Source organism: Opisthocomus hoazin, chromosome 2 (genome assembly GCF_030867145.1).
Source record: "Opisthocomus hoazin isolate bOpiHoa1 chromosome 2, bOpiHoa1.hap1, whole genome shotgun sequence".
NCBI lineage: Eukaryota > Metazoa > Chordata > Aves > Opisthocomiformes > Opisthocomidae > Opisthocomus > Opisthocomus hoazin.
Genome location: NC_134415.1, coordinates 36,858,116 through 36,882,585, shown reverse-complemented (window position 1 = coordinate 36,882,585; position 24,470 = coordinate 36,858,116). Strand labels below are relative to the sequence as shown.

The window sequence follows — 24,470 nt, the reverse complement described above, 5'->3', positions numbered from 1 at the left end:
ATTGCAGCTAGGGTGAAGAAATAAAGTGCTATTTCTAGGAATAAGGTAACACATAAGTAACGTTATTACAATATCCAGATGAAAGTAGAAGTGTATGAACTGAGTAATAAATTTGTTGAAGATCTGTGCTATTTGCTCAATAATATTCATCTCTTGGGAGACATCAGCAGACGCCAGGCTGGCCCACGATCCTCTAGTTCCTCCAGAGGCAATAGACCAAGCAGACAAGACAAGTCTCAGTCTGTTCCAGAACCCATCTGCTGTTTCAGAGCTCACTGTTTACCTATCCATCCTTCCAAAGCAGCAGGGAGACAGAAAACACCAAGCAGCAAGGAGCAGGCTGCAAATCTTTGCATGCTTTTTATATACCGTGTGCTGGAGTGGTAAAGATTTCTTGCTGCCCTTTCCCCAGCTGTAAACCAGAGAAAACCCAACTTCTCTTTCATCCTTATGTGGTCATAAAATATTTCATGGGCTCACACTCTACAGAGAGATTAAAAGCAATTTGGTTAGTCTAAATCAAGAAGAACATGTGAAGTGCAAATGTTGCGTTTCATCGAAGGTGTGGAAGCTACCAGGCAAAGCCAAGCAGTGCAGGACAAGTGGAGGGTCTCCATGCCCGGGAGAAGAAGCTTTGATTTTGAATTATTTTTTGCTAATGAAAATGAGAAGGTGCTAGACCTAGTGACTGGTTGGATACATAATTAAAAGATAATGGAAATAATAATGGAATAATAAAATTAAACAGTAGATTTTTAAAAATTTAGGACCAATTTAGTACTTGATACCCCACAGAAATGCATCTGAAATATTGATAACTGAGCTTGCCACACAGAAGAGACCCAACCTACGTCTATGATAAGTACACCCAGGACTACCTCAGATGTAGTTATTTTCTACTGAGAGGGAAAGGGGCTCTTCTGCTGCCAGCAGTTTGGCTCAAATACCTATTTTTAACCTGGTGCCTAGGTTACAGCTTTGCCAGCTCTATGCCAAGTATCGGAATGAAACAATTCACAGGAGTTTAAGGAAAACATGAATAATTTCATGTGTTGTTCTAATTGTTTTCCTGCCCTTGCAACCCACCCACAAGGCTGTTTTGTAAGCAAGGCAAAATCCATTTAAGAATAGAAATAGGATTAAATATTGCTCAGCACCTGGACTTGGCGAGTCCCCTCCCTAAGAACAGGCTGTTGATGTTCCTCAGTCTGGTGGTGGCCAGGTGCAGAGAAGGATGTGTGGTCTCAGAAGAGAGGTCTGGGCAGGGTCTCCATTGGCATCCGCATGGCAGGTCTCCGAGCAGCCTTCCCATGGAGTTCTGTGCCTGCTCCAGAGGGATGGCTCCCCCCGCAGCATTTCTGGCCTCTGGCCCACCCATCCCTGGCATTTGCTGGCATTTTGGCTTGGACTTCTTGTGTTGTCCCTGTACATCACACAGCTGTGGAGCAGCAAGTCCTTCTTGGAGCAAGGGAGAATTAATAGGACTTTGCTTCAGAGTTTTTCGTTCTGCTCTGTCCATGTATTTGGCAGACAAAAGGCCATTTTCTCCAGCCTCATTATATGCATGTGTTGCTTTCAGCTGTGTGGTAGGGTATTTGTGTCTTGCCTGCTCTGTTTCTCCCTTTCTTTACTTTCCCTTGTCCAAATCCCTCAATCTTCAGGTCTATTTTGGATCTTTGGTGGCCACAGACACCTATGTCACTTCATTTGTAAACAAGGTGATTTTCTTGTCCTGTGTATTGTAATCTTTCAGGGACCAATGCTACCTTTTCTAGAAAAAAAATTTGTGAAAAGTTTTCCTTTTACATCTGTGGGAAAGGCTAGTGCCCTCACTGATTATGTCTTAGAAAATAATATAATCTGGGCATGGTACCATGATGTTTCAGTGAATTCTTCCCATTGTGCTGTCTAATCCAAACAGCATGTGCTATATATATGAATGCACCTTAGGGTATAATCCTTTCTGTCTGTAGTTCTGGATGTAGCTGGTAACTGGCATAATTTTCAAAAAGTCTCATTAGCTTGATGTAGATAGAAGGCTTAATAGATCACAGATGACAAATATATTTTTAAAATATGCTGTGTGAAATCCCAAACTGTGAATTCTGTGAGAGAGAAAGAGATATACTAGTTACTGCAGTATATAACACTGATTTGCTTTAGTGTTTCTGGGATATTTTAAGTCAGAAACACATTTTAGCAGTTCTGTGGACTAAACTATTCGCAGAGCTTATTAAGAAACAAAGCTTGAAAGTGCAAAGTCTGGATCCAGCCCTCCCTCCCCCTTAACTTGCTCCAGTCCTTCCCTAAAGGTAATCGTTCCCAAACTGATGTGTTCATTTTCTTTCTCAGATCTAATAGACTTTCCCACTCCTGTAACCGTTTTTCTCGACAGTTTCTCCCAGCAGAGAGCCACTTCATTCCACCTCCCTCCATGAAGCTCTTCTGCTAGAAATGTCTCCAGGCAGAATTTCCCCATCTGCTTGTTCCTTCCTGTACAGGGTTGCTGGAGGTTACCGAGGTGCCGGAGAGTAGTTTGGAGCCCAGGCTGGGCGCAGCGTTTGCCAAAGAGAGCTGACTGACCATAACTGGGGATTATTCAGTTCCATCTCACATCAGAAACAGGTGGTTTTTTACAGCTCGGTTACACTACTGAGAATAACTATCCTCCCGTTGTACTGGAAATAAGAAATCACACAGATATGCTTATCACCAACCAACTGGCAATAAAGCCAGGGGAAACAGTTGGAGAAGGGTTTTATGAAGTTTTGAAACTATGGAAATAGAATTGGAAGAGTAGTGTTTGTCTGATTGTCTTTAATGCAGGATGAAAACTGTGCAGCACCTTTATTTTTAGTTTATAACTTGACCAGGGTGTCTGTTGGTTACTGGCAAACCAGCTATCTAATGAGAGGTGGGCAGTGGCAGATCCTGTTGCAACCAAGACAGAAATGTACGATACCAAGGAAACATGAAGAGGTAAAGCTTTCAGGGCACTGCAAGATATACCATGGCTGCCCTGCCTCTGTGAAGGGTCCACTCCTGTTCCCCAGTGCTTGCGAAGAGGGCAGCGCTGCTTGCCGTCTTTCTCTTTCTGCTGCTGGTGTGCCTGAATGGGGCATATTAGGACAGTCACACTCGAAGGACTTGCTGCAGAGAAGGTGATGCTCACGTCTGTGCCGTGGATCTTAGATAAGTTACATCTTTCTTTCACTAAGTGTAAACTGGGGGCCATGAAACCTGCTTCCTTTTTTACAGTACAGTCTGAGATTTAATTAGAAGATAAGTAGAATTCCTGTTCTTCCTTCCCCAAACCAACCTATAAAGGTAGAAATATTTGGAAGAAGACCATGGATGGATAGACCTTTTTTGACCCTGCAGTTCACTTTTTGCATTCTGGTTTTGTAAAACTGCATTCAGCTTTTAGGGTGCTTTGATCCTACCTGAAAGCAATCAGTCATGGATCCTGGTCCAGATGTGGGACCAATACATATATTGGCAGCTTTTAGGGCTCTAAGGATGCTCAGATACTGCTTGAATTTTTTCATGTTTACATGTTTCAATAAACAGCTTTTAGGGATTATCTCAGTGTAGCCCTTCTCCTCTATTCTCTTACAATTTGAAACAGAAGACTTTTTTTCCTTTATTTTTTAATCTTGTATTTCAAAAACTAGGCTAGGACTGTTTGAGGGGAAAAAGGTTTTTAACAATGCCATGTTAAATCTTATTTTCTATTAAATAATATAATACAGGGCATATTGAATGTTAGCAATGTTTCACATTGATTCTTGATCGGTTTTGGATTTATCTACTAAGATAGCATGTATCGTGTAACAGCCTTCTCAATAATTGTCGTAAATCAAGTTTAAGTACTGGAAGAAGCACTTGCAGATTTCGTTTGGTTTTAGATTGTTTGTCTAAGTGGGCGAGTGCTTTCCACATTTTCAGTCCCAGGAAGAATGATGTATTGTAAGCTTTAAAGGACTTGTCAACTCAAGGTTAGGTAACAGACTGTTTATCATGTTTTATCAGGAACAGAAAGGGTACCCAGGGGATGGGGAAACAGTGTGTTATATGATTTCAGCATAAAAGGTGAGGAAAACACTAGTCAGTCATGATTTAGGAGTGAATGAACTGGTATGGAATAAATTTTCCAGCTGTTGCAACTAGCATAGTTTCTAAATCCTGGGATCGAGCATATTTAACCCTGATAATCCTGGCTGATAGCCAGCAATAGATCAGCTGTTCCGAAGATGTGAAGATGGCTTTTGAGTGTGTCATGGCAGAAAGGTCAGATCACAACTGTGGCAGCACGCCAAAATAAGTGACGGCAGTCACAAAGCAAGCAGAAGCAGCAGCAGAAGCACTTTAATGGTTAATGATAACATTTTTATATCCCCTTGTCCCCCACCCCCAGAGTCTCATTGGTGAGGGTCTTTTGGCATGTAGGTCCTTTGTTCTTCTGATTGGTCATCATGTGTCCGTTCACACGACCTTCATGCTTATCGAAGAGTTGGGATTTTCCCATCCTGTTTCTTCGTTCCTTTCCTCCTGTTCTTCAACCACAGGTGCACAAAGTAATTAGCTCATAGATATGGCTCTATTCCATCAGGACCGTCAAGGCCGCCTACGGCCCAGCTGATTCCCACACACAACTTCCTTTCCTCCCGTGGAGAAGTGCTCCTGCTCTGCAGCCCGGCCCTGAGCCCCTTCCCTCCAGCACTCCGAGCCCAGCGTTGGCCAGAAACACGGGCTCTTGTCTTGTTGCGGGAGGCAACCCTGGTTGACACAAGGGTTTTGGTGTCATCTTGCTTGAATGTGTCCTCAGTGAGGGAAAAACTAATGTTTTTTGTCAGTCTGAATATGACACTGGAAGGCATGTGAAAGACAAGTTACTAAGCAAAAAATACACCTGAAAGTTTGAAGTTTGTTAGATTCATATTTAATCTTTGTTGTTAAGCAAGGGAAGAAGAAGAAAACTAAAAAATGGAAAAAAGAGAATTATTCAAACCTTTCTACGCTCGGTCTGTGAAAAAAATTCCGTATCTTTTCGTTGAGTATATTCGTCAGCAATTCCTTGGCATTGCCATATTGAAAATGTATATGTACCTGCTCATTCATAAACAGTTCGAAATATTCTTTATGTGAATCATAGCTCAGAGCATTGTGGGAAGCAAACTGGAAATAAATTCTTGCGTCCTCTAGATTTTAATTTTATGATAATGTCCTCTTAGCAATTTGGGTAAGAATATGGGGTCACCTCTCACATTTTCTAGATGAATCTTCTTACAGGGAGAAGGTTACTCTGTTCTCCTATGTGGATTTTGAAATCTCAGGCTAACAGCCCCTGTGTTGTGAAGGACCACGGCAAACCAAACGGAGACTTTGTAGTGGTAATTTGTAGTGTCTATGAAATTGAAGTCTAATTCACCACTTATGTCAAGGGTTCTCCTTGATTTCAACAGACCAGGGTTGGCATTTGTCTCACCAAGGGTGAATTTGCAGGTTTTTTTCTTTTATTATTCCATTAAGCATAGGACATGATGTTTGGGAGGTTAAAAAAAGGCATCCTGTGAGTTTTGTTCTGTAGGAGAGCAATGGATTGTCTGTCATAATGAATTCAGTAAGTGCTTGGAAACTTGTCCGCGCCTCTAGCGCTCACACGCAGTTTCCTTAAAATATTCATATCCACAAGATACCTTGAGACAGGCCAACAACACTCACAGAATCACAGAATAGTAAGGGTTGGAAGAGACCTCTGTGGGTCATCTAGTCCAACCCTCCTGCCAAAGCAGGGTCACCTACAGATGAGAGTCTCACCTGCTCCTTAGTCTCAAGATGGCTTAATAGTCCTTTTCTCAGTGAAACCCATGGCTGCTCAGCTGCACTACAGTAGTGAAATCAGCCTTGGTTTATATGGCTGGTACAGAGTTAGGCTGAAAAGGTGCAGCTGATGCAAATGAGAACGGGGTCTTTCTGTTGTTGATTCGGGAAATGACTCCTTTTCCAGTAAGCAACTAGTATTTAGTGAGTAAGGAAGAACGTGATGAGCAGGAAGAAGCACAATCTTTCCTTTCATCTTGATCCCCTTTGGAAAGTGCAAAAGCTGCTGAGGTGATTTGTTGTTCTGAATCCACTCCGTGTTCTTCAGGATGACTTAAAGCAGCAAAAAAAAAGTATGCGTTGAATGTAAATATGCTCTGACTATAATCATGAGACAGAACCTTCCTCAGATGTAAGCAGGCTTTGTCTCCTCTTATGTCTTCGCCATTATCTGCTTCAAGACAGCAAACAAACAAATGCCTGGTAAAGCCTTTAATAAGATCACAGACCTGCACTGAAATTGCAGGGTCTGCAGGGCCACTGGAGAAACAATAGTAATGAAGTAAAAAATCTCCATCTCCCTTCCTAATGAGGTGAGTTCAGCAAGCCTCGTACTCCTTATCTGTGTGTTCGGCTTTGGGCATGGAAATAGTCTCGCTGGGGCGTAAGCCCCTTGCATGCCTGTGCGCGGCAGTCAGTGACTCGCTGGTTCCGGGCCTGAGTGGCTGAGGTGTTCACCATATTGGCTTGTCAGGAAGACGTAAGTGGTTCGCTGCACCCTCCGGGACGAGCCATGTGGGCAACGAGCCAGCTCTTCCATGGCCTGAAATGTCTCTTTCCAGGAGGGGCAGAATCAGCAGGCATCCCCAGGCAGGAGCAAGCCTCTCCCTCTCTGTGCGCAGGGGAGAGAGGTGTAAACTGCAGTGCTCCCATGTGTGATGGAAGGAACTGGCGAGAAACACATGAACGCCGAGACTGGGCTGAATCTTTCTATTTTTCCAAGCTTTTTTATAAAAAATACTTAGTGAAGTACACAGTAAAACTCTCACAGAATTCAGCAGGCCTTGGATTGGGCCCTTTCTTTCCTCTTTTTTTTTATTTTTTTAATCCTGTAATATTTATTGCAAAGAGGTTCAATCAAAACCCCTAAGTTTAATTGCAACATTTTGTTTCATGTGTGATTTCTACCTGGAGCTCGGTAAAACTGATTACTATTTGCAGCATGAAACAAAAAGGAACGGAATTGCTGACTTTCCTACATATCAGTGCTTTAAAAAAAATGAATATTTTCTGCTTCACAAACATGCTGAATGAAATGCATGTCTCATTTATCACTTAAATAGTAATAACAGTGTCCGCTGCATGCTGAAGGCTGGGTTCTGACATAGGTGGATTGACAGTGTTCGCTCAGTGGAAGCAATAAACAGATCAATAACAAAATGTAGCCTGGGGGGCTGGAGGTGTAACAAGTCAAGCATGATTTCAGAGTCTTGCTGGGACCCTTATTAAACTCATTTATACATCTGAAAACGACTGATGCCTCATTCGTTAAAGGTAGCTGCAAGTATTTGTCTGAAGAAGGCTTGAGTCCTATCAGTGCCCCAGAGGAACAGGGCAGCTTGACAGCAGCCTGATGTTCTTTTGGAAGAGCAAGCAGCAGTGAAATCTAAAATGTAATAACCTAAAAAGCCAACATTTTGTTTGATTTTGTTTCCTTCCCCATAATTGTTTGTTTGTCAGTGATGGTCTGGACTGAGCCCTTTTCATACATGAGGGAGGAAGGAAAATCAGATGTTTACCTGTCCTCTCCTCTTCTCCCCTTATTCCCCACAAAGTGATGGCAACGGACCTCCTGGGTGAAGAAAACAGCTTCTCCTAGTTACTTTGCTGGAGGAAGTGATAATGAGAGAGCGCCTTGCCTTCTCTCCTGCTGAACCTGGGAGCTGGCTGACTGCAAGTCTGTCGGGAGAAGTTCTCCCTCTTCGGGCAGCAGTGACTCAGGTTTCCAATTTTCCCCCGTCAGGGCTGTGGCTCAGGTGCACTGCTGCAGAGGGGACCATGCTCAGGCCATGGCTGCTGCCTTTCGCCCAGGTGTCCCTAAAGTCACAAGCAAGTCTTCTAAATGTTATGTTCGTCTTTCAGGCTAGAAAGGGAGGAGTATCACTCACCTGAAGGTCAGCCAAGGTGACAAACTTCTAGGCTTGAACATCAGGTGCATGTTCTTCTTTTTATCAGACTTGTGTGGGCAGGGATGAGGTCACTGGCAGGAGAAAGCATGGTGTTTCAGAGGCAGTTTGGGGCACCTGCGTGACACTTGTGTGGGTAGAGTGCAGCCATCTCTCACGCTTTTTGGATGAAAGCACCTCATCCTTCTGGAAACACTGCTGTAGCGTCTGGTGCTCCGCATGCTAAAATGAAACGCTGGCCGCTCTGAAATGCCTCCTCCAGCAGGTTCATCAGAAAGGGTGATGACCTCACTTTCACGTGCTTCTTTTTTTGAACAATTTCTTTTTTTAAATAAATAAAAGTAACAAGTGACTCTCTAAGGAAAGAATTTGCTAATACTCGTTATTAGCTCCTTACTGTATCTCTAGTTTAGCAGCATTTCAATAAGGATCATTATGGGTAGGGTTAAGACTCACGGGGAGTAAGATGTTTAGTGTATGTCTTTCAGTTAAAAAGCTGATTATGCCTGTTTCTACCAGAGAAACCACAACTCAGAAATTGAAACGCTCTGGGCAAAGCTTACTATTTTTGGATGTATGGGGTGATTGATAGACATTGATCAGTCAAAAGGGAAGTCAACACAGTTTGAATAGCAGGGTATGTATCTCTAAAAGCAGCCAGCAAGAACATCTCTGGGATGTGTGCATTAGCTTATAGAAGCTTCTGCACTGTGGGAAACTGTCTCATCTTGTAGGATGCCTCCTGCGCTCAAGCTATGAGGATCCCATGAGTTCTTTCGAAACAGCGTGGTTGTTCTCTGCTAGCTGGTACCACAGTGCCTCGATTACTGGCTTGCCATCTATAACGTCTCCGACTCAAGAAGGGCTAGACTGCGTGGAAACCCATGGTGCTAGTTAAGGATTCAGTGACTACAGGGAAGTGAGAAGGATCTGGCTGCAAATTTTGCAAGGATTATTTTATTTTTACTGAATCGACTTAGAGTGCATGCAGATACTCTGTCACAAAAGGTTGCATTTGCAAAACCACTTAATTCCATAGGGTTTAGATATTGATTTAAATTGGAGTCACACAGCATGAACTTTGAAAATACAGGGGAAAAATTAGACTAGGAGTCAGACCTCAAAGAAAAATAAATCAAATACAGGGTAGCTTGAAGATGACCCAGAAGAGAGCACAGCTGTTTTTGGTTTAAATGAACAACTCTTTTTTTTCAAAAGAAAAAAATAAATAGTCATAAAAAACTTCTACACTTAAACTTTATGTTCAGTGATACATCATTGTGTGTGAATATATAAATAGCTTATCGACATCATTTAACTGTGTGAGATGGAAACTAAAAGGGAGGAAATGGTATGGAGAAACAGAGGCTTCAGACTAGTGATGAAATCATTAAATTCATCCTAGATACAGTGGAGAAATAGCAGAAAACAGCTTACCCCTAGGTTTTAATGACACTCTAAACAGGTTTGAATTGACACATGTAAGAGGTCCCATGGGTTGTTTTGGAACTCACATGCAGATAAAGAAGAATACAGCTCTGCATTTTCATTTCTACGTACATAGAAATAGGATAATTATATACCGTATTCAAAATCATTATTATAGCTTACTATTAATTTACTAATAATAAAATCCTTAATTCACTGAAAAGTATAGTTCATCGTAGTGTATAGAAAATCATAAAAGTTTAAAAGAAAAATAAAATTAATAAAGCTTTGTGTTGTAGGTGATAAATACATTTTCACTTTTCGTTTTATAGTGGCAGGACTTATAGCTGCAGTATCTTCACCAAAGAAATGTATGCAAAAATGTTAAACTTCCATTTGTGAGCAGAAAGTTTCATTTTTGTTATCATGATCAAGGTGGATGGCACAAATCAATGAGGTATGTACACAACTAGAAAGGAGCACTTCTCATACAGAAGTCTTTAGATGCCTACAGTTCTTAATACAATCAAAGCTACAGCTTAATTACATATATTTGTATCCCTATTGATTTCTGGTGAGTGCATGTTTTGGACTTTACTGAAAATGTAAAAAGCTCACCAAACTTCACAAAGTTGTTCTCTGTTGTCTTAATCCTTCTTCTGATAATTTAAGTAATGGAATATTTTTTCCTGTAGGATTTTGAAGTATTTTTCATGAAAGAATTTGTGCAATGGCATTTGCATTATCTTGTTTATATATAATGTGCTTCCTGAATTATTTTACTTTTTGTCTTGTAGGGCTATCCTAGATGCTGCTTTCTGTTCTTTTCCGGCGTACTGAAGGACAGTTACAAGTAAGAAATAATCTTATTTAATTAGATTTGAAAAGAAACAAAATTTTATTTCTCCACAGAAATACTCTTAAGAGTTCTGGCAATCCAAGGAATCCAAGAAAATGTGGTATTCTCAGAGCTCTGGACTGTTTCACAGACTAGATGAGGGATGCCATGTACACATCTTATGTGTAGGTAAGGACAGATGAAACAAGTGAATGCATTGGGCTTTTCCACTTGTCATCTGGATAGACATTGCAAGGAATAATCATCAAATCACTGAGTAATCACAAAGAAATTATCATTTTACTTCCAGAGTAACACATTGGTACTGTTTGGAAGTGAGTTTGTACAGGAAGCAGTGAATGGTCATAAAGAACAGTGCTGAACTGCATTTACTTATTGATTTCCTCTCCAAAGAATTACAATTAACCTCATCTTGTAGGACGTTGCCTGACTTCTCTACTTTATCACCAGGCTTAATTTCCTAAATCATGTTTTTTAAGTTGCTTCAACTCATACCATATTTTTACCTTGATTATTTAAAATGGTCACAAACCAGTGCAAACATTATGTTACAGAAAAAGATTTTAGTGGAAGAGGAAAAATGATTTGCTGTTTAAATTGAACGTCTATGTATTGAATAATAATTCACTCTAGTAATTAGCTTTCAAAATAGAGCTAGTAAGATGGATAAACTAACAAAGAAAAATAATTTGTTCTGCCTTCCTTCATGTGATTTTAATTTACAGTATGTTATTGGAAGGAATATTTGGTGAGACGGAATTTCTGAATAATAATTCATTAGGGCACGTATAAGACAGTGTCCTGGTTTCAGCTGGGATAGAGTTAATTTTTTTCTCAGTAGCTGCTGTGTTTTGGATTTAGTGTGAGAATAATATTGATAATACACTGATGTTTTTAGTTGTTGCTAAGAAATCAAGGACTTTTTTTAAGTTTCCCATGTTGGACTAATGAGAAGGTGTACAAGAGCTGGGAGGGAGCGTAGCTAGGCAGCTACCCCAAGCTGGCCAACAGAAATATTCCGTGCCGCAGATGTCATGCTCAGTATATAAACGGGGGTTGGCTGGAGGGCAGGGGTCCACAAGTTCTGTGAGTTTCAGGGTTTCTGCGAGTGCTGCTTGGGGACTGGTTGTGCAGTCAGTCGTTGGGTGGTGAGAAAAATTGTGCTGTATATCACTTGTTTTGCAAATTCTTTATTACTATTATTCCTTCCTTTGTTGTCTTATTGAACTGTTGTTATCTCAACACGCAGGTTTTACTTTTTGTCCATTCTCCTCCTCATCACATTGGGGGTGGGAAGGAGCAAGTGAGTGCTTGCATGATCCTAGTTGCCGGTGAGCAGCTGTGTGGTGCTTAGCTGCCGTGTTAAACCAGGACAGACAGAAAAAAAAAAGAAATTTTGTCCTTTAAAATTGGCAAATTGCATGTGGAAGGTTGCCTCTTTTTTTCCACCTATTGTATGAACAGTCTAGAGATTTTCTGTCTTAGTGGAGTGAGAGAAGCATCTATCGTTAAGGTTACTTGGCAGAGATTATATACTTTACGTTTGCTGAACTTCGGAGTCATGGGAGTGAAACTTTGTGTGCCTGCGTTCTCATGAAGGCTGTTCCCAACATTAGTTGCTAACAGGTCAAAAGATGCCATCAAATGCATTTGCTTGTGCTTTCACATCATCGTTCTAAAGACGCAGTCTTCGCTTTTGTGCCTTCTTAATATCTAAATTTTGGCAGGAGAAATCATCAATTTGATTTCAAAGTATACTAAACTGTTAACCTTTACAAAGGTATTTTTCTCTTTTTATGGAAAGAGTAAGTCAAGAACTACCTCATGTAAATCAGAATGATTGCAGTGATTTCAATAATTAAAACAAAGCAAAGCTACTTCCCTACCTTAATTATTTATACTGTATTATCCATTATAGCTATGAATATTGTGAAATTAATGATGCTTTTCTAATTTATACCAGCAAAGGCATGATGTACTGCCCAATATATGTAACTTAATTGGTATGGAGTGAATGTCACTCCCTTTAAACAAAGGTAGACTTCTTCCTGTGTGATTCATTAAATTACATGGCATGGCTCTTGATATTATATAGGGCCTCATTGACTAAGGATCGTTAACAAGAAGCCCCACATGTGTGGTTTAACTCAAAAGAGGAACGTGTTCTCTGCCTGAAATAATTCAAACCCTATGCTTCCAGTCTGCCTAGGACAACTACTGAGCAGAACACACGGCCAGGTTGAGAGGGAGCAAGTGCACGTGTGTACATGCATGCAGGTGAGGAGAAGTGACAGAAGAGGCAAAAGAGAGAGGATTGCAATTATTTTGAACGCAGCTGTTATCGGAAATAAAATTACTCCTTTTTCCTCAGCAAACAAAAAATTAGAGACAAATTATTCCACAAAACCAGTAATAATTATGAAGTCTGCTAAACTGAATGCAAGCGTCTGACCTTCTCAGTGCCTCTATACTGCAATAAATATTTTATGACTGTGAATAGCATTAATAAGATGTGAGCCTCATACACGTGGGCACGCACAGCCAGAGGGAATGAGCACTTGAGCATACCAGAGACACCGAGGCAATATCCCTGTGGAGGAAGCCGCCAAGCTGATACCAGCCTGTGTGTTTATCAGCGTGTGCTACGCAGTTCTCAAACTAGACGAAAGGCTGTTCGTAACCTCCCTGCATTTGAAGAAGATGGTCATGTCATTGGAGACTCCAGGCTAATTCAGATCTGTGCCAAGGTGTTAGAAATGCTGGATTTTAATGCCCTGTACATGATGAATAATTGCATTAATCAAGCACTGGCTATTTATTTTCCTTAAGCAATCAGGGACTCAGAGAGCAGATTTTAGCTGTGAATTAGTCTGCCATTTTTTATTCCCATAGACCTCGGCCTGATATAAAAATTGAGGTCAGTTGAAAGACATCCGCTGATTTTCGCAGGCTTTGAATGGGACTCTGTAGGGACTGAACTGAATTACGGATACAGTGATGAGGAGTCTTGAATCCCATTCACATGTCCCTGACCTGTGCACGAGATACTTTAAGTCTCTCCCTCAGAACAAACTTCAGATGTTATGGAGCATTAGCCACCCTAACCCTCTGCTGTAAATCTCATGGACTGAGAGGAAATAAGACATCAGTTTAGGAAAGATATGAGACCAGACGAGAAAAGTTCTGTTAGGTAGAGTGAATCCACTCGCTTTTGTAGGACATTTATAATTATTTGCCTCGTAGAACAATTTGGTTACAGATTCATTTAAACTGTTAATTAATTACACTGTAAATTAATACACTTATCTTCTACTATTTATTAGTACAATTAATATTATGGAGAGGACAGCAGAGTAAAAAAGAGAAATAATGGAATTAAGAATAATTTTATGAGAAAGGACAGTTTTGTGATTAATGGAGACAGGAATCTCAGTTCCATTTTGCTGCTACAGATACTCCAGATAAACTAACAAGTACCCGAGTCTTCCCGCTTTAAGATAGGTGTAGTAATGTTTGCTTTTCAGGTATTGCCTATTTGGACTGTAAATGTTTTAGGGCATGTTTGGCTTTGTATGAATGCTTGTAAAACACAAGACAGTTGCAACCTCTCTTGGGACTCTGTTGAGAAACCGGCAGTAGTCTTTGCATTTCCCTCTTCTGTGTTTAGGGGATCTTGCATAGCCATTGTTTCAAAATTTCTATGGCCAGGAATCAGGAAGATTTCTACAGTCTCTTGTTTAAAAGAAAAAAGGAAAAGTATTCATCTGCTGCCTTTTAATGCTTTGATGTAGTGTCCTTACAGACCAGGGCAGTCAGAGAGGCTGGATGTGTCCTGGATTTCTGTCTGCTCTCCAGGCCAGGTTGGAGTTGATTATTTCCATTTTCACTTCCTTTTGCCAATTTAACGGCTATATGCCATAGGCAGCTCCACTCCTTTGGAGTTGTCTCACCTTCTAGATGTTTTTTGCCACCTATTATGTTTCTGGTCTCTTTTGATTTAGGACTGATATGATGTTAGAAATGAAAAAGAACTGCCAAGCTACCAGGAGGAGATAAGGCACCTGGAAACCTTAGTAGTTTTTCTACATCTTATGGGAAATATCTCTTCTCTTACTTTTCTTTTAAGATGCACACAAGTAAAATTCATCTTATTCATGTGAGAGTTTTTTGGAGCTTGGGGATTTTGGTTTCTTTTTTAAATAGTTTGCAAATGATTGTGTCATTTGTACACTGTTCATACATGATGTTGGAACTGTTGTCTAACTCATTGTGTAGCACTGATTGCTACATTCTCTTGGCTCTTGCATTTTTAACAAACTTTAACTTTTCAGGTTTCTGTACCATGAGGCCCATACATTAATTAAGGCAAGTCAGCCAAGTAGAAGGGAGCTGAATGGCTTTTTGCTGGCGTTGAAGGGCAGAAGGGCAATCCCAAACACAAGTACAGGCTGGGTGGAGAGTGGCTCGAGAGCAGCCCTGAGGAGAAGGACTTGGGGGTACCGGTGGATGAGAAGCTCAACATGAGCCAGCAATGTGCGCTGGCAGCCCAGAAAGCCAACCGTGTCCTGGGCTGCGTCAAGAAAATTGTGGCCAGCAGGTCGAGGGAGGTGATTCTGCCCCTTTATTCTGCTCTTGTGAGACCCCACCTGGAGTACTGCGTCCAGCTCTGGAGCCCACAGCATAAGAAGGACATGTATGTGTTGGAGCGGGTCCAGAGGAGGGCCACGAAGATGATCAGAGGGCTGGAGCACCACTCCTACGAGGACAGGCTGACGGAGTTGGGGCTGTTCAGCCTGGAGAAGAGAAGGCTCCGGGGTGACCTTACAGCAGCCTTTCTGTACCTGAAGGGGGCCTACAGGAAGGATGGAGAGGGACTTTTCGCAAGGGTGTGTAGGGATAGGACAAAGGGGAATGGCTGTAAACTGAAAGAGGGCAGATTTAGATTAGATATTAGGAGAAATTCTTTACTATGAGCGTGGCGAGGTACTGGAACAGGTTGCCCGGAGAAGCTGTGGATGTCCCCTCCCTGGCAGTGTTCAAGGCCAGGTTGGATGGAGCTCTGAGCGACCTGCTCTAGTGGAAGGTGTCCCTGCTCATGGTAGGGGGATTGGTACCAGGTGATCTTTCAGGTCCCTTCCAACCCTTACCATACTATGACTCTAAGATTCTAAGGAGGGAAATTTGCAGGATTCTGACATTTCTTTGTTATCCATAAGGCTTCCAAGATAACTTCAAAGTTTTCTGGAATTTCCTTTGAAAGCTGTGGAGGGAGAAATCAAGAGCACCAGCACACGCTTTCCTATGTTTGGTCAGGTTTTTTTTTTAAACACCAGGGACCTTAAAAAGACATTTTTACAGCAGTTTCGAGACAGAATGAAGAACTCGGGTGCTTGTTCAAATCCTTGACTGAAAGCTTTTTAAGTTTATCTGGTTAGAGAGATTAAACGAAAGTAGCAGCATTCTGGCACACCCTTTGCCGTGTTAGAATCTCTTTTGGCACTATCTCTGCCAGCACTGCAGGGCAGCTGGGTAAGGAATCACTTATGGTTTGCCTTGCTGTCTCGGTGTCTGCTGTGCCGTGCCAGCAGCTTCACCACCAAGCAGGCCATAGCCCAGATAGCGCTTTCTCCAGTTATCTTCAGGACTTTCAAATGTGTGCAATGACTTTGTGCTTAACGGGCTTTGTGGTGGGGCCCAGTTATGACATTTTGGATCACTTTTTAAAACCTGCTGAGTACTTGGTTCCTATAGCTCAAGATCTGGCAAATACCTTGCAAGCATATTTGTCTCAATGGTTTAACACCCGTAAACAGTGAATGAGAAATGGAGCCAGAGTTTAAATGCAGACATCACAGGATAATGGTGTAGTGGAGAGGAATAAGCCATAGAGGGGGACCTGGTCTCAGGGCACCCCAGGTCTTGCAATGAACTAAATATCACACCATGCCATGGGGGCAGGTGTTGAACCTTGGCAACCTTCTGCTCTCCTGTCCTCTGTTCCCCACCTTGACAAGTCCCCTGCTCTGAAAAAACAAAAGGTTTTGGGTGACCTTTCTTCTGTCACAGACCAGCAAGGGCAGCACCATGGAGAGCTGAGCCCTGATCTTGGTGGAGCACAGCTTTTGTATGTAAGGAGGCAAGGGACAACCTTCTGGTGTTATTGGCAAGGCTGTGCTTTGAGGTCTGGATATGAGCTGGAGGCCATATGTGGAAGAAGCCCAATTATTGACCATAAATGCTGAAGGTAATACTGGTGCCAGTTCCTTTCCATATGCGTAAGAATAGTTAAAGGTCTAATGAGAGCATTTCTTTGCCTAAATGGGAGAGTTTTTGCCCTGTCCTGTTTAAAGACTAATGTTGTTGCCCTTATTTTCCTGTGTATTTATTAATTCAGTTGGTTGTGGAAGGACTACAGAAATCTCTGTGGATGTACTTGTCAGGTCTACATGACCATACACGGGGCTCAGTAGTTGTTGTTTTTCATTGGATGAAGTGCTGCCTATTCCAGCAGTTGTGAAGTATGTAGGGTAAAAAGGGTGAAGGAGGAAATCTAAAACACACTGGTCCTAACATAATAGTTAGAGCCATGACTACACAAATGAACCTAGAGACCACTTGCTGAATTTATCCCAATCTCCATTGAACTCAGAGTGGCTCTAGGCTTGAGGCTGCTTGCAAAGGTATTTCCAGGAATACGATATATACTGTGATTTGTGACTGTAGCTGATTTATTTCCTTTTTTATTTTTGGTTTCTGTTTCGGTTTGGGTTTAGTTTTTATTTTCAAAAATAGTTGAGTTTAAAGAGTTGGTCTGTTAGGCTGTTTGCTTTCCTTGCTCTGTGAACAGTGTCCACAATGAATGTGCCAATAGCCTGTGCAACTGAACTGGAAAATGGGAAGTAAGGAGCCATAACAATATCTTCAGATTCAATGTCCTGACCAGAAGTGCAAGACATCTACACAAAGGGCTTGTGACAGGGTAGGAAAAATAGTGAGAATGCAAGTAAAAGAGTTTTGAAGCTGTGAGAAGGGACGTGAGCGTAATCGAAGCTGAGTAAAAGGTTCAGAGCAGATCTGGCTGCTCAGTGTTTGCCCATGTCTGCCAGACTTGTATTACACATGATTACAATGTAATAACTAGGCGAAATACTTGAAGAGCCAAAACGAATCCTGTATGGCTCAAAGTAAGTGATAATGCCTTGATTGATTTCAGGAGAAGCAGTGGTAAGTCCCAGACACTTGTCTCTTTTATTGACTTGGGCATTAATCAATTTATGAGTGGGTTTCACATTTCCACATGGTGTTGCAAAATTAGAGTAGAATTCATTATTTGGTAGTCGGTGAATCCCATTAGGTGAAACAATATGGACTTGTTCAGTAGCTTAAACATTAATCAGTATTAACATAGCAGTTGTATACTCATTACAATGATGATGCTTTTATTAAATATACCTTCAATTAGTTCTGGTTCATTTTAATCTCTACCTCCTGAAAAAACATTCCATCAAGTGCTGTGACAAGAGCAGAATGATGAATGTGCCAGGACCAGCGCTGCTTAGTCCTTCAAGGGTACTGCACAGGCTACATTAAGGTGAACTTCAGAAATATTTGCCTTACGTTCTCCTCTTCCTTGAAACATCATCTAAAAAAACATTAGCGTGTTATCCTTCCTTAATGCTTTAAAATAAAGAACATTTGTGATTCAGCCATTTACGACATCATGTTTGGACCCACAGCAGATAATTAGGGGAACAGGGCATGCAAAGTTTGTCCTACATGCCTCATTGCCTGACATACTTGAAGTAGTTTGCCCTTGTTCTAGAAGACCACCTGCCTTGCAGCTGGTTTCCACCTCTCAGGGTTTTGCTCCTTTCAGGAGGCCTGATGGGTGCAGGTGGGGTGCCGCAGAGGCGGAGCGCTCCCAGCCATGAGGTGGCCCCAGGAGGTCCAGCAGCCCTGGGATGTCGTGCTGGGGAAGGGGGTTTTCTTGGACTTGGAGGCTTCACCTGAGTGGGAAACCAAAGCCCATCCTGATAGCCAGGGCTGCCCACAGCGAAGGAGTAGGGGGACATGCTGCTCTTTCCGCCCCCACCAGAGACCTCTCTGTAGAGGTATGTACCACAGCAGCTGGCTTAATAAAACCTATAAAGTGGCTCCTGTGTTGGGATGTGTGGATCACCGGGGCTTTTGGGTCCCCTCAGAGCAGTGTGGCACTGCTGGTTACATTGTAGTCAGTTCTACTGCACTTACATGACTTTGCTGCTTCTCTTGCCCATATGTAAATCAAAACTACATTTATTAATTGGAGAATTAGAATAGCTAGCAAAGGAGTCAATTCTTACTCCCTGGAGGATGCGATTTTCAGGGAGCCAGTAATGGATACAGAGCCTTTCCCCTTTCAAATCCCAGCAAGGGCAGCCATGACTGAAAATTATTACCATATGCTATTTTGTCTGTCATCTCTGTTAAATGAGTAAGTAGACTGGACAGGTTCCATATTACATAAAATAATACTGCAGGCAGCATCTTTGGAGCCTCTGCCCCCTAGCTGAAGATAGCAGAGAGGAGCATGGGGGAAGTGAGAACTCCTGATAAAAATTCAGTCCTACTCTACATGCTTTTTTGTGGGGGGATGTTTTTGAACGCCCAGCCTAGAAAGCTGCACTTCATACTCACAGTCTGTGACTCTGAACTCTTTAATGTAGTTTCTTCTGGGCTGTCAGAACTAATGCAAATGATGAGTTCCTGATTAGTAGCACTCTGAAAAACTTGGATCTGAGTTTCTTGTACCCACTCGACTTGCGCAGTGACAGTGTGAACTTCTGGGTGACCTGCCACAGTGCTTTTCAGAAGTGCCACCCACTAATCCAATGACTGTTAACCCATCTGAGCGTAATACTAATGAATTTATTCTCTGTTCATTTCAGTTCTGCTGCTGAAACACATAGATGAAGAGTTTCTTCATACGCTTCATGTGCACTTGTCCTAGGAGATTGTGCGAGTACTGTGTACTTCAAATTCATTTGCTGTTTTGGTTTCTCTGGCAACTAGAAGGTGCCTTTGATCCCTCTACCATCTCTTTGTTTTTGCATTTTGATGATTTTATCATGAATTCATGTTTAATTCATGCTGAAGTGATGCAGTAAGTGGCAACACTCAAAGAAAAGATTTTTTTTGCAAAATCAAACCATATTCATTTGAACTCTGTATGAACTACTCCATTCCTTTGAAGTAGAATATGTTAATGAGGGCAGATACTAAGAAAAAAGATACTTATACTAAGTCACATTTATTATCTCATCTGAGGCTACAGTGGAGGTAGATCTATCCGATAAAAAATGAGTGTGCTTTCAGTAAACTTTTTGTTGAAACGCAATAAGCAACTAATTGTTTTGTGTTAGCTTTTTTCATTTTTTTGTCATTTTTATTTCTGTTTCTGCTTCTGCGTTACGTACTCGCTGATATGCATGAATTTGATGGACAAAACCACATGCATAATTAACATGATGTGCACAAATGCAAAATATGCTTAATAGTTGGTAGTTTTCCTCTCAAAAAACAAAAGGCAAAGAAGCTTCATGTAGTGTCTTATTTTACAGGCAGTTTTCATCTTTTCTTGTGAAAATATTGGGACATTGATGTATTTTGTTTTGCTTTTCAGTGAATCAGATTGTAATTGAAACAAAGGAACTGCAGGCATTTCTGTCAAAGGAAACTGCAGAGACGTGATGTTGAAGGTGCCATTAGCTCTGAGGCGTGAGGTGGGTGTAGCCTCCTACGAGATGGGGTATGCACAGTCCGGGACTGCAGACTGGGTAGGTCTCATCATACGGCACTGCACATTGCCTGGAGCCCCATGTGATACCACCTTGGGTTTTTTTTTGCAGGCTTAGAGCCACTGTGCAGTGCAATTAAGCTTCTTTCTACAACTGGCGGGCCTTCTGCAGCATAAATATTTGAACTTTTTTTTATAGTAACAAAGCATCTTGAGCATTTAAGTTTTGACATAGTAGAAGAAGGCTGTAGGCCAAGCATGGAGTAGTATTAAAAAAAACAAATGCATCTGAAATGGCTTTGTTATTTTTTAATGGTTTTGCCATTCACTTCGAAGCACAATATTTAGAATCCTGTTAGCCATAAGGCAACAGCTTACCTTACGCATGGGTGTGCTCTGCTCAGGTGCCAACACCTCCCCCTACTCACCAGACCACAGGAGATGTGATGGGACAAGGGACAAACGTGATGATTCAAAAAACAGACCATCAAAGAGCAATTATGGCTTGAGAGGAGAAAATAATTGAGAGTACATAAAGCTAAATTGGATTATATTTAAATATATGTAGATTTGATTGAACCTGAAATTTAATCTCTACAACAGCATTTTAATTGACAGTTGCGACAATTTTTGCTTTTGAGCAGAAATGAGCTTATCTGAGCATTTCAGGTCATTGCTTTTTTCCCAGGATTTCGGTAGTTGTTGAAATTGTAGTTCACTGTAGCCTGGACTCATGGTATCTTTAGCACTGTGAGCTTGAGTCTAAATAGAGACCTCAGATGCGGTTTACAAAATTATTAGAGATTTTGTAATTGTTGCTCCTAACAACGGTAACTATTTGAATCTATATGAAATTTGCTTCTGAAATGAGGTGCTCTAATGAAACAAGAGCAGACTTATGAAAGAACAAAAGCTGTGTGAGGCTCAAAGTGGACTCAAGCACGTATGGGCTTTCACAGAGAGCACTTTGATTGGCATAGGGAATGATGACAGAGGGGAGGTGTTATGATTGTGAATAGAAGACACTGAATTAAATGTAAGCAAATCTGTTTTCAAATTCTACTGGATATGATAAAAATGATAATCCGATATTTCTCAGTTTTTCTAAAGTTACTTTCTGATCAAATTTACCTCCTGCCAAGGCATATCAGTTGGATTGCTACCTCCTACCCCTTGGTTATGGATTAGATATCGTGTGAAAGCCTGTCTCCTGTTACGCAGAATCAGCTCTGGTGGACAAGTGTGGCACCTGTACGAGGGAGATGGGAAGAAAGTGGAAGAGGGAGAAAATAAAAACAGGTGGCAAGGGGCCCAGAAACAATAAAAATCTGAATGAGAACACCTTTATCACTTCTGCAACAGCAGCTTAAAGGCCCAAGGAGAGAAATAGATTTTGCAAATCAGGCTAAATATTTTTTACAGGGTGCAGTGTGCGGTTTTAAGAACCCAGCTGGGAAAAATAGCTTTTGCAAATCAGTGAAGAAAATCTATTTTACTGGCTACTGTGTAGGAGCAGGGAGAGACAGGATAGGGGAAGACCTTTTACAGGACAAAGTATAAATATATATGTATGTGTGTATGTTGGGGGGGGGGTGTTTGGTTTGAGTGTCCGGGGTGGATTTTTTTGGTTGTCCATAAAAAGCTACATAAAGGAAGCCACCAGCATTGTGTAGCCATGTTCAGTGGTTCCTAGGAAACATATAAGCTTCCTTATGTTTATTAATACTATTTATTGATGTATGTTTTTATATTAACCAGCCATTTGTGCATATAAACCCATCCTTTTGCAGAATAATCCTGTTACTGATTCTACTATGTGGTGACTTTGGAGAAGCCTTTCAAAACAACAGAAAATGAGTAAATACATTGGATGGCAACTCTTGTTTTGAAATGAGAAACAGAAGGATTGAGCAAGAAATCATTACTGATGACCCTCCCAAAGATTAATATGTAGCTTATCAAGGTAATTACTTTAAAAGGAGATCATAATTGTGCAGAGGCTTCAAACAGCAGAGGTTGGAGCTGTACATAAGAGCCAACAGTTTTACGTGAGTTACGTGACCCTTTTGAGAGGCATGATGCCTGCCGTTGCCAATCCAGGGAAGGTCTTGCCCTGAGGACAGAAGGATGACACTGGTAGTGGAAGTGCATCTTTAGCAGGTAAGAGGGGGTTTTTTATTAGTAGCAAAGGGAAATGGTTAATAGGTCTTAAGGCATACTAGAATTGGAAGGAGACGTTGGCAAATCTATAGCATTTTTTGTTTTGTTTTTTCTGTCTGATCCATATTTCTTCAAGATGGACAGGAACTGTGTACAGATTGTGAACAGAATAGACTGGCAAAGAACATACTGAATCTGCCCACTCGTTTTTTACATCAATAAGGAGCTGAATAGAAAAGATCAGAACACTGAAACATTTTTCATCTTTTCAAAAAATTTGACAAAATATTCTTTTTAGTTTTTTTTTGGCAAAACTGCATGTTGGGGTTTTCCAGCTTCTCTAAACTAGTCTGCCTTGCAACAGACTCCTGAGCTTACTTGAGAACTGGGGCAATTTTTGAAAGAGGTGAATTGTCTTACTTCTGCTGCCTGCAACGTAAGTGCTGCAGGAACTGTCACCATAACAAATAAAATGATGTATTACCACTGTCAAAGGAAAATGTTATATTGGCCAAGATGTTTCCTGCTTCTTTGAAACATGTTATTGTTATTGATGGGAGCTCCAGGTGTCTGTTACCAGAGAGTGTGCTGGAAAGCCATGTATATTCCTCCTCCTTCCAAAAGGACACCTTTTTTGCTTTGATGACTGTTGTCATGAGTTCTGTACATTTTTCTTTTGATCAGGCTGCTTGTAAGTGTCAACCTAATGTTTCCATGCTGTTTGGTATGGCTGCTTTTAAAGAAGAGTTTCCCCTAAGCAGTGGGTTTTTGGATAACCAGTGGCTTCTGCTGTTAGCTTCTTAATGAGGCACTCGTAGTCGAGTATAACGGCAGTAATAGTTAAAACTGTGTGCACTCAAATGGGACACAGTTTCTTAAAATTTAGTATGGACTCATTGAAATATTGCACTTTACCTCATAAAGAAAAAATGTATGTGGTCTAATATCTCCTTTTGCAGCCCTTTTATGGTGGGTTTCAAAGCCACCCTTCGGTAAAAAAATTTACTTAGTCACATTGTGGTAAGGAAGCCATTATCAGTCTCGCTTAGGAGGCTGTGCATGTGTTCTGTGCATCTGCAACAGCTTTTCCTGTGTGTTAAGTTGACTTAGTATTAGAAGAGCTGCAACTGTATGCCAAGTGGATGATAGAAATGTTAAAGCTCTGCGAATTGTCCTTTCCTCAGACATTTGGTGGTCCTGTCCTGTGCGTGTCCCCCCCATCCCCAAGCATCCACTCCACTGGTGCTCTGGAGTGTCAGGAATATGTACAAAATCACCATGATCAACCTACAAAGCAGAAGGCTGTTCGGGTGTCTCTGCCTGATAGTCTGCTGGTGTTCACTGAGACAGAGTGATACACAAACAGTTCATTTTACAGGCAAGGGAATGCAGCAGATCATATGTTGGTTCAGATAGTCCGGGATCATCAGAATGGCGGGTTAAAAGGAAGAGGGCATTCCTATTAAAATTAAAATATTTTTGTAACATTGGAAGTAGATTCTGAGCCTATTTTCATTACGCATTTTTAAAACATTTGTAAGTCATACCCAAGTTTATATTACATATGAATCTGTGCTGCTTTAGCACTTCCCAGATGGAGTTTCCAGACCTTGATTTCATGTTGTCCAGAGATATCCTTAAAAAAAAGTAACCGCTGGCTGGGCTGCAACATTTAACTTAGGGAATCACTGCTGGCTGGGACCTGATTTCTGACTATCATTTCAAAAGGAGGGTATCTAGCACTTAGGAGCACCAAGCCAAAGCAATGTTAAGTGGCAAGAAGTAGGAGTGCAGGAGAACCATAGTTGCTGCCTTGTTTAGTTTGCTATGTGGTGGTTGTCGATTATCCTCTTTATTAAACTATCTTTGGAAGGATTAGGCTATTTGGTTTTTTTTTAATATAAAATCTGTGTTGGTGACAATCTGAGCTGAGCCAAAATCCTGAAATAAACCCCTTGTTGAAAAGGTGACTTACCATCCTATTGAATCTCCAGAGAAACTTTCCCCATCATTGTTCTGCCTCTGGCTCTGTTATTTCCTTGTAGGGCCTGACATTTCCAATAAAGGTAACCTTGAACTTTCAGTTAAGATTTACAGTGACTCATTAGTGTTAAATATTGGAGTGATAGGTATATTGTGGAAAAATAATAGTAATCAGGAACTGATGTAATGAGTGTAGTGGTGATGAGGTTGTGATTTTTCTGCAGCTGAAGAATGCAAAGTGTGAAATTGTACATAA

The 24,470-nt window shown here is 41.2% G+C and overlaps 1 long non-coding RNA gene across 2 annotated transcripts in view; it reads left to right on the top strand.

Annotated features, from left to right (window-relative positions):
• Positions 1-10,232: 10,232 nt before the first annotated feature.
• Positions 10,233-24,470, top strand: part of LOC142365306 (uncharacterized) — a 39,211-nt gene continuing 24,973 nt past the window's right edge. The window contains exon 1 of one of the 2 annotated variants that reach the window (XR_012766415.1): positions 10,233-10,290. This is a non-coding gene — a long non-coding RNA (uncharacterized LOC142365306). Of the gene's footprint in view, positions 10,291-21,882; positions 22,035-24,470 lie in introns of those variants that run through there. The other variant, XR_012766414.1, reaches the window with a different exon arrangement.